A 12882-nucleotide genomic window follows, 5' to 3' on the forward strand; every position below is an offset into this window, starting at 1 on the left:
ATTTGGACTTGCCAGCCGCATTGGGTTTGAACATGTGGCTCAGGGGCCAATCTTGGACACCTATCTAAATTTACATGCAGACACCTGTATGGTATATATATATATATATATATATATATATATATATATATATATATATATATATATATATATATATATATATATATATATATATATATATATATATATATATATATATATATATATATATATATATATATATGGGCAGCACGGCGGCACAGTTCTGAGGTCGTGGGAACCTCCTGCGTGGGTTCAAATCCAGCTCCCGGCCTTACTGTGCGGAGTTTGTATGTTCTCCCCGTGCTTGCGTGGGTTTCCTCCGGGCACTCCGGTTTCCTCCCACATTCCAAAGACATGCATTTCAGGTGAATTGGCCGGTCCAAATTGTCCTTAGGTGTGACTGAGCGAGTGAGTTGTCTGTCCCCGTGTGCCCTGCGATTGGCTGGCAACCAGTTCAGGGTGTCCCCTGCCCACTGCCCGATGATTGCTGGGATGGGCTCCAGCACCCCCGCGACCCTACTGATGATAAGCGGCGCAGCAAATGAGATGAGATGAGATGATATATATATATATATATATATATATATATATATATATATATATATATATATATATATATATATATATATATATATATATATATATATATATATAAATACTTTTTGTTTCTTTTTTTTGGTGGATTAGTTGCATCAACAGAATAAGATTGTCTTTATTGTCACTGAAGACAACATTGTGAAACATTTTATGCAACAATATTTAACATGGCACTCCAGGGTAAAACATGTAGTAGTGTGTGAAAATAAAATTCAGAGCACCCTTTATGCCAGCAAATAGGGTGGGTAAAATTGGAAATGCCGAATGCCTGTAGATTAATAAGCTGTTGAAGGACCAATAACCACTCGTTTGCTAAGGTCAGAACCGTGACTTCCTTTTTGTTTGGAGTATTTTGTGATATTTTTACAAATTTTTACAAATATCATTATATATATATATATATATATATATATATATATATATATATATATATATATATATATATATATATATATATATATATATATATATATATATATATATATATATATATATATATATATATATATATATATATATATATATATCTAAAGTATGTGACTCTCACTGATGAAGAAAATCAAAATAATTAACTTTTATGGCTCTTTGAGTCGAAAATGTTCTGGATCTCTGCATTAAATAACACACACTCTTAAAAAAAAGTGTTATTACATGTTTATCCTGTCGTGACATATATAATCTTATCATAAACAGTGTATTTTATTTTCAATGAAATCAGGACTACGCTAATCTAATCATTTAAATTTCACGATGTCATGTGATGCTCCAGTCGCAAAGGATAAAACTTTTTACTCCGCCAGCAGAACATTATTCATTGTCTTCCAGGAAAAGCACCTGCGAGCAAAATCTCCATATGTTGGCATCCCTTAATAACCACGATGCCTGGACTGGAGGTCACGCTACTAAATCAAAGGAGTCTGATTAACGAAGTTGGGCCGCCGACAGCAACCTAAGCCCAAACCAATAACTCTGGATGCCCAATTTAACGTTGCGTCGATGGTGTCTGAGAAGAGCCCACTTTACATTCCTTGTTCTGTTTTCAGACCTTCTTCTGAAGATGCACTCCCTGCACCTGTTTTAAAGCATCTTCGCACCAGCCGTGGTCCGCACCTCGAAGGTGTCGGTTTCACTTTCCACTTCTTCAACTTTTTTAAACACGATTATCACCGTATTTAAATTTAGAGTGGTGATACATGTCTTGGAAGTGTGATGAACGCTAATTAACAACATGGCAGCTCGAAGAAAGTGTGAGCCTCTCGACTCTCGCTTCCTTCGAAGGGAAGCGAAGTTTGTGTTTAAATGTCGGCGTGAAATTGAGATTTTTGCCACCCCCTTTGCAAAGCCCAAATCTCCTGTTTACCCCTCGCCGTCTCATACAAAAATAAGCTGGTGGCGAACCGTGCTCTGCTCATTATACTTATCCGAAGCTTTTACTTGGACTTGTGAAAATCCGAACACAACTGAATAAAATGTGACTCGAGGGACAAAATAGATATACATAGATATATAGACAAAAATATAGAGATAGATAGAGATAGATAGAGATAGATAGAACTAGATATATAAGGAGTGATAGATAGTGACATAGATAAGTGGAGAGAGATAAATAGAGAAAGAGAGAAAGAGAGAGAGAGAGAGAGAGAGAGAGAGAGAGAGAGAGAGAAAGAGAGAGAGGGGGAGAAAGAGAGAGAGAGGGAGAGAGAGATAAAAGGTCAATAAAGAGAAGTAAAAAGAAATAGAGACAGACAGAAATAGATACTGTAAATGTGTGAAAGAGTGTGTGAAGGGGTGCGTGAGTGAGTGCGTAAGTTAGTGAGTGAGAAGTATAGAGAGAATGAGTGAGAGAAAGAATGAGAGAGAGAGAGAAAGAGAGAGAGAGAGATGGAGAGAGTGAGAGGGATGGAGCTATAAAACAGACAGAGATTGATGGAGGTAAAAAGAGTTAGACAGACAGGTGTACGAGTGAGTATATACCATCAAACCCCTCGTTTTTTCGCAATCAATATCCCAATGACTTCAAGAATATAGTTTATTGAGTAAGATGTATCACTGTACAGAAAAAAAAAATAAAACTGATAATACCTTGCATTTTAACCGCACATTTTAGGGGACGCTTAGCAATAACTCACACAGGTGTTTCCACGGAGAGTCACTCAGGAGCCATATACTTACTGTCGAGGAACATGTTCATGCATGGAGTGGCAGACATTGCTGGAGCTGTCCATTTCAAAAAAGTACATAAGTACTCGCCCCTCCCCCTCATTGCCCCCCCAAGGGAGCACGGCATATGGCAGAGGCATATTGAGGTGTCCTCTCCGTGCCTGAAAGTTGTGAAGCCAAGCGTCAGATGCTTGCTTCACAGGACTCCGCCGCTCTTTGAGGTGCGCCGAGCATCCGTGAGAAGCTTGGAAATCGCTTGCCTACCGTCTTTATTATTAGCCCTCCGTTTCCGGTTTATTCTCTGTTGCCGATCTGGACGTTGGTGGAGGTCAAGGGAAGGACCGGTCTTAATAAAATTAGATATTTTGCTGTTATTTTGAGGTTTTCTTTATAAATTGATGGGGATTTAAGAGTTCTGTTCCTATGGTCGGATAAAAAGATGTAACACGGATTTCAAAGTCAAATATAAAAATAAAGTATATGTATATATATATATATATATATATATATATATATATATATATATATATATATATATATAAATGCACTCACACGATTACATAATGAATTACTCCTACCATTGTTTGATGCTAATTAATGCCCAGTATATTCTGTAAATAGAACCTTTAATTGAACTGCCCACCTTTTTTTAACCTTATTTTAAATAACGTATTCCATCATGAAAAAGCAAAAGAAAAAAGGCCATTTACCGCATAATGTGTCAACGTACCACAAGAGAGAAAATTGACGGTAAAGAATGAACACAATGTATCTTTTTTTTTTAATTGACAGTTCTTTTGTGTTTAATACGTGTCATCCCTTTTAAGTGCTAGCATTGCCGCTCGTATACCACTCAAACCCCTTAAGGCGCTCCCCCCCATACTGCTTCCAGTTGACGTTTGGTATCGCTAATAAGCAGCGCTAATTAGCCAAGCTTCAAAAACAATCAAGTTTGGCTGTTTTTGCTGTCAAGGGCTACTGCTGTGAAAGTGACATCATAACTCGAGCCATTAAATTGTGTTTTCAACAGCCTGTCATCTCCCGGCGATAACATTTCTTCCAGCATATGCTAGTTGACTCTTTTTCAAGCGGAACATTGTGTCAATGTTAGACTCAATGGCCAAAGATGGATATTTGAAATAATTATATTAAATACAGTAAATAAATAAGTATTAGTTTTAATAATTACTTATTTTATGACAAAATTATACCCTGAGGTTTTAAGGTGTCCAATACCCTCAACTCAAAAATAGCTGTAAATCATTGTTAATGGACAGTTTTTGTGCTTTAGTGGCGTTGCCCATTATTTCATGAAAATTTCATGAAAATCAATTTTAAAACAAATATTTTACAATAATGATGCATCAGTACCTGAACGACTCAGTATTTGGTCAAATCGGTATTTAATCAGAACTCAAACCCAAACACGTGACTGAGTAAGATAAACTGCCATCTTGGCAACTGTTGTCCATTTGGGGAGAGATTGTCAGAGTGACAACAAAGTCATTTTGTTTAAAAAAAGGTTGATTTTATATGAAACAGTTCAGGCGATTTAGTTTGGACCAACCCAAATATTTGGTTGTTTCATGTTAAATGACAAAAAAATAAAATAAAAGGGTAAAACTAGGTTGGTCCTGTCTTTGACAGGAACTTGGGTTATTTTTAACTATCATGTTTGAAGATGTTGAACTAAAATATTAATTGATAATTGGTATGCTTCAGCAATAACAGTCATTCATCTATCACTCAAACGACTATTTAAATGAATCAGTATTCCACCCCTCAAACAAATCAAAACTTCTTTGGAATTCAAACAAAAAAATCTGAAATAGAATCACCCCGAACAGGGCCGAGTGAAATTAGCAGCCAGGTTGGCTACTCTTGCCTGGTCGGGTAGTATCATTTTAAGAGAGATCATCATTCCAACAAAAAAAAGTAATATTGTTATAAAAAAAATAAAACATATGAATGTACTACCAAACAGGTTGTGTCATTTTGTCAAGAACATTTCAAAAAAGTATAGTCATCATAACCATAAAAAATGGGTAAAATTTTCCCAAATGTTGTTTTGGTCCCGTTTTTGACCCAAACTCAGGTTAACTTGCTATTCAAAAATTGGGAGTAAAAAAACAAGCACAGCCTAATGCATTTCTGAGTAAGACCATTTTTGCTACTCTTGGCCAGTAGGGTAAGATAACTTTCAAGAGAGATTGTCAGTCCACTATCAAAAAATGTGGTTCATTGCATACCAAACAGAACAATTGAAAAATTAGGTTGGTTCTGTTTTTGACCCAAACTTGGGTTATTTAAATCAAAAAGACCACAGCTAAAGAAAAAAAAAACATTAGTAATGCTAATAAACACAGCTACAGGATTCTAACGGATATTTTTCTTCCCTTTTTTTTCCCAAGGCCCAGATGGACACTTGAAAGGCACGCAGATGAATAACAACTGAATAAATCATCACCCATATCTGCACATTACAAAGCACAGCATCTACTTTTAGACTTCAAGCACTATCATGATATTTGCTTAGCGGCGTTAGCCAGAGACTGTTCCCCTTCTTGCTCGCTGGGGTCCCATCGGACCACCGAGCTGCCAATAAAATTGGAATAGGAGAGCCGGCATTCAGTTTCCCGGTTCTGCGTCCACCTAAAGTAGAGACAGGGTCCTCTAGGTTCTGAATTTTAAGGAAGACGGGAGAAAAACATTTAAACACCCCAGAGGCCACTTTAGTTTTGTTGTCGTTGGTGTAATTTACCAAGACAACAAAACATGTGGTTATATTTTTGGGATAAGAGGTAAATACTAAAAAAAAACAATGATTACTTATTACGTCTGTGGCATATCCATAAATAAATAGATGAACAAGAAATAACCCGATATGAAAACGTGACAAAATTATAAAACGACAATACAATGTTTATAACATGTAGTGCCTCCCCTGTCATTATGGAAATATAAAATTAGAAATATATGTTATATTTATCGAGTGTTCCAAGTTCTTTCTGATTTAACTTTTGATTTTTTCATAATTTCATGAATGTTATAAATGCAATTAGTAAGTAAATTATTACTTTGCTGAGCCAATGCAGAGTGAGGCAGGCAATACTCTCACATCATGGCAGAAGGCAACAGTGTGACCAAAGATTCTGATTTGGCGCACATTTCATCCCCAAAAAATAGAATTAGTGATAGTATTACAAGGCCAACAGCAAATCAAGCCATACACTTATTTTTGTAGCTGCAGGTTCTCTTTATCATAACTGAGCATTGCCTATTTAGTCATGCTTTTATCCATAAGGAGCAGTATGTGACGCATTACTGTGGTGCGTATCCGTAGATGCAGAGTGAGGCAAGGGATTCTCTTACCTAATGGCAGAAGGTAACGGTGAGACGAAGGATTATGATATAGCGCACAGACAATAGAATTAGCAATAGTATTACCAAGCTAACAGGAAGTCAAGCTATTCAGTCATGTTTTTACATGGAGGATTACATATTTAACCATGTTTTTATTAAGAAAGAGCATATCAGTTTTAGGTTCACGAAAAAGTGGTCGTCGAGCCAACAAAAGCCCCCCTTTGCTGTAGATTGAACACCATTCACTCCCAAGACGGCCATGTTTGGCATTGGCAGAGGTCGACCTCGTTAGTTTGAACACACCGAGGATAGTCGACCTTGCGAGCGTCCGTCCGATGACCGTCGTATCTTTCAAATCTCTTAATGGACGGATGTGAACTTGTAAGGTTCACATTCACGTGCACGAGCACGTGCACCCAGCATGATATTTGACAGAACGCTCCCTTTCCCGCTAGGCTCCCAGTAAACGTCCATCTGGCGGCCTCCCTTGGGCACTTATTATTCTTAGCCAGCGAGGGGGTTTCTCTCTTAGAGTCAGTCAAGTCAAGCCCGGACTGCCGATGCCGCGTTTTCAATTAGGCGACCGGCACCAGGAAAAGTTCTGTTAAATAAGACCCGAACGGGACGGGCAACGTCAAGTTTCACCGGTTACCTCATTTGTTGGCTGCCCTTTTTCCTCACACTGGGATCCAGATGATTGATTGGCTGCCCACCCTTGCAGGGCCCCCCCGCCCCCCGCCCTCTCTCGAACAGATGCGCCGGGTCCTAGGGCGGGCCTGATAGGTCCTGCTGTACTGTTCTGTCCCGGCATGGCCCTGGGCCATGCCGTATGTCTAAGTCGATGAAAGTGGAATACGATGGTGCCTCTTTATACGAGCACCTCTCAACAGAAGAATTTTGATATACAAGTGTTTTCTGATTATTTTTAACAAAAATCTAGCCCACTTTACAATGGAAAATCTAGGTCAAGAGCAGTCCTAGCACCACTGAAGACCGCTCACAACATCTTACTGTCAGAATCAGCTCATTGAGTTTGCGAATGCAACCTACTGAAGGTAAACAAATACAAAACTGTGTTTCACATTTGTGTACATTCATTTAAAGTTACGGTAACTTTATTTGAAGTGCACAGTAAAGGCTTACGTATTGTCAATAGTCTCTCTATCTCGTACCTGTCAACCTCCACTAACGAATCCCTGTTTTATTGATTGCAAATCATCTCTATTAAGTGATTGAACACTTTTCAAACAAAACGTGGCACCTATTTACTCGAAGCAAGACAGACTTTGTAGAATGTCACGACAGTGTTAGAAGGTATGCATTAGAGCCAACATTGGCAAGACAAAATTGGTGTTTTTGATTTTTTTTTTTTGTTTACCATAAAACATGGATATACAGCACTCACAATGTGACATGATCAAAAACCAAATAATATACAGGGTATAAGTAGACAGATATGCAATTTCCATGAGTCTTCATATTTATTATTCACGGTGATGCTTTTGGGAGGTCTTCATCATTCCAGTTAGTTTTTAAATATTTTTTATCGGGAAAATGATCTCATTACACGAGCAAATCGAGCTGCGATCACAATCCTAGAATAAATTTAGCTTGTATGAAGCGATACCACTATTTACTCTTGCCCCACCTCTATTGCTTAGGGCTGTGCCAACAAAACAAACAAAAAATCATTTCTACTTTATCCGTTATTCTGGTCGATTTTAGACCAGACTTTACACCCACGTAATAGTTTAAGAAAATATATGATTACAAGCCTGTTGTGCAAAGGGTTTGGACCACAGTAACTGATTTTTAATATACATTTTTTTTTTAAATCACAATGTGTATTAAATGTGAAAAATTGCCTTGTTAATTCTAGCTTTTTTAAACCACGTTGTTTGTGTTTTTCTAAATTGCTTACTTAGATACAAAATATGAATGGATGATTAGACAAATGGAGAGAGGCAGAGAGACAGAAAGAGAGAAGGACGGAGCAAGTAAGACAGAGGAAGTGAGACAGCGAGGGATACCAAAAGAATAGAGGTAAGATCTTGGGCCCGGACGCGAACCCGGCCTGGATTAGGGCATAAAATATCAATCATTAGGTTTTGTTTTTGTTAATTTGTAAATGAGCTGCACAGCATGCACTTACTTTTGCTCAAGTAATTATTTGGATGAGGTGCAGCGCCAAAGTACACCTCTGCGCAGAAATTCACAATGTGTACTTTAGGCAATGCGCCCACATCGCCGGGGTGCAGCTTTGGGTTTACTTAGGGCCCGGTCCCTTAAATCAAGTTATTCGGTCTGGTTCGGGCTGGTGTGGCCTTTTATACCCGCAGGCCGGGCCAGGTTGGACTACATTTCTTTTTAGGCCTGAGAGAGAGGGATAAAGAATGAGACAGAGTCGCAGTGACAGAAAAAGAGAGATAAAGAGAGATAGAAAGATAGAGAGTAAGACAGAGGGAAAGACAGAGAGCAACACCAAGAAAAGGGACAGAAAGAGACAAACAGAACCAGAGAGAGACAGAGAAAGAGATAGACAGAAAAGGAGATGGACAGTTGAGATCTTAGGATTTAGGGAGATAAAGAGAGAGCTAAAAAGTTTAAGTTAGTGAGTGATAGTGAGCTAGTGGTAGTGGGGTAGAGAGAGAGAGAGCAATATAAAGAGACATAGAGAAAGAAGGAGTGAGATAGAGGTATTAAAAGAGACAGAGATAAAGAGAGGAAGATAAATTGAGAAATAGAGAGGGATAGCGACAGAGAGAGAGAGAGAGAGAGTGACAGTAATTTTATAGCACATATTGTGGCTTGAATGTGATGAATTTGTACCTAAATGTTTTAATATGTATATATGTTTGTGCTAGTTCAAAGGTAATATTTGTTCTTGTCTTTAGTCTTTTAGTGAGATTGTTTTGAAGGAAAATCAAATAAATTGTGAAAGTAAAAGCAACTTTACAAGACATTTGTTTAACTCTTCAAACACTATATTGAAAGAAAATGTATTTAATTTGTTTTGTCTCATTTTAAAAACAGGTCAATTTGCCACATAGCTCATTTGAATACAATCCATGACGGTAGAGTTCTGAGCAGCTCAAGTGCCTCTGAAACATATTCCCTATTTATGCAATGCTTCCCAAAGACGCTTGACACACATGCACTCCTGAGTACGATGAAAAATGAAATGCCTCTTACCCCGTGCTGCGGAGACGGTCACATCTGCAAGGCGGCAAAGAAAAAAAAAAGAGAGAGAGAGAGAAGAGAAATGTCAGCAAGTTGTTTGGGCAGAAAAGTTTCCAGAGAAAAATGATGTTGTCCCACTATTCTGAGACTGCTGGTTAAGAATAGCTCGTTTCCACACGGGTGGTGTATCATTTATTAATAGAGAGGACATGAAACGTCTTCAGTCGCGTCCCCTGAGACACAAAGTTTGTTCAATGTGCATTAATATTTGTTGAACTATGGTGAGAGGGGAGCTTTTTATTCTACTTCAGTCCACTTTTGGTTTTCTATGTGCACAGGAAAGTACACAACAGGGTCTCACATTTTTGCACAGCACTGAATTGTCACACCTTCAAAGCATGTTCCTTTTATAACTTATGTTAATAGCATTGCTTTTTTGTGTAAGAATGTCGATATCGGGTCAATACCCATAGTTCGGCGCATAATTATTCAGAAAGAAAGGTTTCTGGTGTTTCTACAGAGCCAGAGTGAGAGCATACTGGCATATTATATTACCGTCTGGTAAAGGAAAGATCATGGGCCCGGGCCCGAACCCGACCCGACCCCTGCCCGAATGTCGGGCCCAAGTAAAACCCCAAGCTACGTTGTTCAGCTAAAACGCACAGTTGGGCGCTAAAGTATGCACGGCCAGTGTAAAGCTTAGTGTTTACTTTGGCGGCCAGTTAAAGCTTCGGGTTTATTTCGGGCTTGTTTATCAAATTGAGTTAATCCGTCGGGTTTGAACATGTTCGGGCTGATTTTTTTTAGGCCGACCGTACCTCTACCGTCTGGTATATTGGTTCAATCTTGCAAGATCATCGACAGAAGCCAGGAAATCATGAGCTGATCTTTAACCAGTCTGAAAAAGATTTCCTGCTTGCAATACTGCACAACTCCTTTCCCTCTTTGGCAGACGCTACAGACACATCTTTTATCAATAAAATAATTAAAAGCAAAACAAAAAAACATACTAAGTCTTATCTTTTCCCAATCTCGAGTACAGTGCTGGCTTGCGATACCAAATGAATAATCTCGCCTGCTGGCAGACACTGCATATCTCTGAAATTAATTGTTTTACTTTTAGTATAATTTGAGTTGCATGGCAGCACACAACACATAAAAAAAAAACCATGGTCCGCTTTCTGCCGAGTCTGCAGGAAATTGCCGACTTGCGATACCTCAGGAATCATCTCACTCTAGCAGGTGCTACACATATTTCAAAACAATTATTTTATAATTCCAATGATTTAAGGCACATTGCAGCAAACAAAAAAGAGAGAGCACAGCCAAGAAAATCACGGGACGATTGCTATCCAGTCTGCAGGACAGTTGCCAGATTGCGATACCGCAGGACTCCTCTCACCCTCTGGCACAGGCTACTAATCCCTTAAATCAAGTATTATCATGACAATTTTTTGAGGTTCAAGGCAGCACACTGAAAAACCTTAAAGTCATCAACAAAGCACAGGAAAACATGGGCTGTTCTCTGCCAAGTCTGGGTGACATCTTATTACTACAGATAGCCAGTAAATTCGGATTGCATTTGCATCCTCCAAAAGCTTTGAATTGATGAATCAGAAAAAATCTGAATTGATCGAAATGACTTCAACAGGAAACAATCTTTTCACATTATTATGAGAATAATTTGAGCTGCACAACAGGAAACAGAAAAATAAAAAATAAAAAACAAAACTAACAGTATTCACCACTGCCCAGAAAAGGATAGACTGCTCTCTGCTCAGTTTGGAGGGCATTGCCGACAATGTTATAAATTATTCCTCTCACCCTAGCCACCACCTCTTTGAACTGCGGTCTTATGGCATGCGCTACAGATCCCTTAAAACAAGGACCAACCAAAACATAGGCTGTTTAATTCCCAAAGCCACCACTAACCCAAACAAGAACACAAAGTTGAGAATAAATAAGTATTTTTCTTATGTATAGGAACATGTATGTTACTGTCATTTAATAAACAACAATATGTTGCCATGTCCACCCCAGTTTGGTACCAACTGGGGGAATGTGTGGTCCCAGATACTGTCAGCGCGGACTGGTTCTGGATAAAAATAAATTAAAAAAAAAAAACTAGTGATGGGTCATTGTAGTCATTGAGGCTAGCTAAGCACTATTTCCAACAATGAACCTGGTAACAGCATTTTAATAACTTATTGATAACATGCTAAATTGGAAATGCCACGACTGGTCTTGTTCTAAATAATGCACATTGTGTTGTAGAAGATGATAAAAAGACTTTAATATTCCATTCCATCTTCTTCCCTCCAACAATTTGGAGTCATCATGCAAGGAAAACAGTAGTCGTATTTTTCAGTTGTGGTGCATATAGGTAAACTTATGGGACGACATTCATTTGCATCTTTGCTGCATATGCAGCGATTCCCAGGGGGACCCGTAGGCCGGGGAGAGTGTGATTACAATATCTGTTCACCACGTGCAAACAAATCTATTTTCGGAGAAGTAAAAGGGGAGGATTTTTGGTAACGCGGGGGGGAGCTGGGGCTTTGCTCATTACCATTCAGGTTAGGCACACGCCCGCTGTAATGCGTCTAAGCAAAGTTTTCTCCCTGATGCCTTGAAGCTCGGTGCAGAGTAAAATTGGACCCAAGGGAGACCGATAGAAGGGACTTCTGTCAGACTTCAAGGGGAACCAAAGCACCTGGGCTTTTGGGAAGACCACCAGAGTTACTGTTGTTCTCTCGGAAAAAGGGGAACTAAGGTCTGAGGGTTTTATTTCTGCTTCCGTGAATGTGGGTCCAGCTGTAAATAATAATACTCTATAACAACCTGACCACCAAACGACCCACTAGGAAGCATCCACACCCCAGTTACAACAGCTATGTGATGATCCCTGTGGTCATCCCTGTGGCAGTGGCGTTGGGAAGGTCCCTCGGCTGCTCCTGTACCTCCTCCCGGTGACGAGACAAAGGTGGCTCATCCTTTCAGGTCCCTGTACGTGTAGGCAAGAGAAGATCCTTTAGCGGCTTCTGTTTCCTGCCTCAGTGTCAATGAGAACATCACTCAACTGCTTATGTTTCATGTCACCTTTGCAAAAAATAATTCCCATGGCTTGTTCTTTTCCCTGTCCAAGTGACGAAGGAATGATCCCTTGGTCACTTCTTTTCCCTGTCCTGGCGGCAATGAAAAGGTCCCTCAGCTGCTTTTGGTCCATGTCCTGGCAGCAAGAAGAAGGTCCATTGGCAGCTTCTGGTCCTTATGGCAAGGGGAAGGTCCCTCAGCTGTTACTTTTCCCTATCCTGGCATGAAGCAAATGTTCCTCGGTTGCTTCTGTTTTCTGTCCTGGCGGTGTGGAGACAGTCCCTCAGCCGCTTTAGTCTTGGGCAGAGAAACACTGTCCACCAAGACCTCTGTGATCCCTTCTGCCCTAAAAATTGGTACTTATTTGTTTTGTGGGGCGTTTGGAATCTGGCTCACGGGATGATGGCGTTCGGGGATTTGTAATGTCAGGATCTGGCGGGTCACCTTCCACTAAAGGGCGCCAACTGG

The 12882-nt window shown here is 39.5% G+C and overlaps 1 protein-coding gene across 21 annotated transcripts in view; it reads right to left on the reverse strand.

Moving 5' to 3' along the window:
* ptprda (protein tyrosine phosphatase receptor type Da) overlaps positions 1-12882 on the reverse strand; it is a 482747-nt gene that overhangs the window by 359546 nt on the left and 110319 nt on the right. For all 21 annotated transcript variants that reach the window (XM_088346760.1, XM_088346766.1, XM_088346756.1 and 18 more), the window contains exon 4: positions 9334-9357. The gene's annotated coding sequence lies outside the window, so the exon portion shown is untranslated. The remainder of the gene's footprint in view (positions 1-9333; positions 9358-12882) is intronic.

The sequence above is a fragment of the Urocampus carinirostris genome, chromosome 11, assembly GCF_059441175.1.
Source record: "Urocampus carinirostris isolate Australia breed hairy pipefish chromosome 11, RoL_Ucar_1.0, whole genome shotgun sequence".
Classification (NCBI taxonomy): Eukaryota; Metazoa; Chordata; class Actinopteri; order Syngnathiformes; family Syngnathidae; genus Urocampus; species Urocampus carinirostris.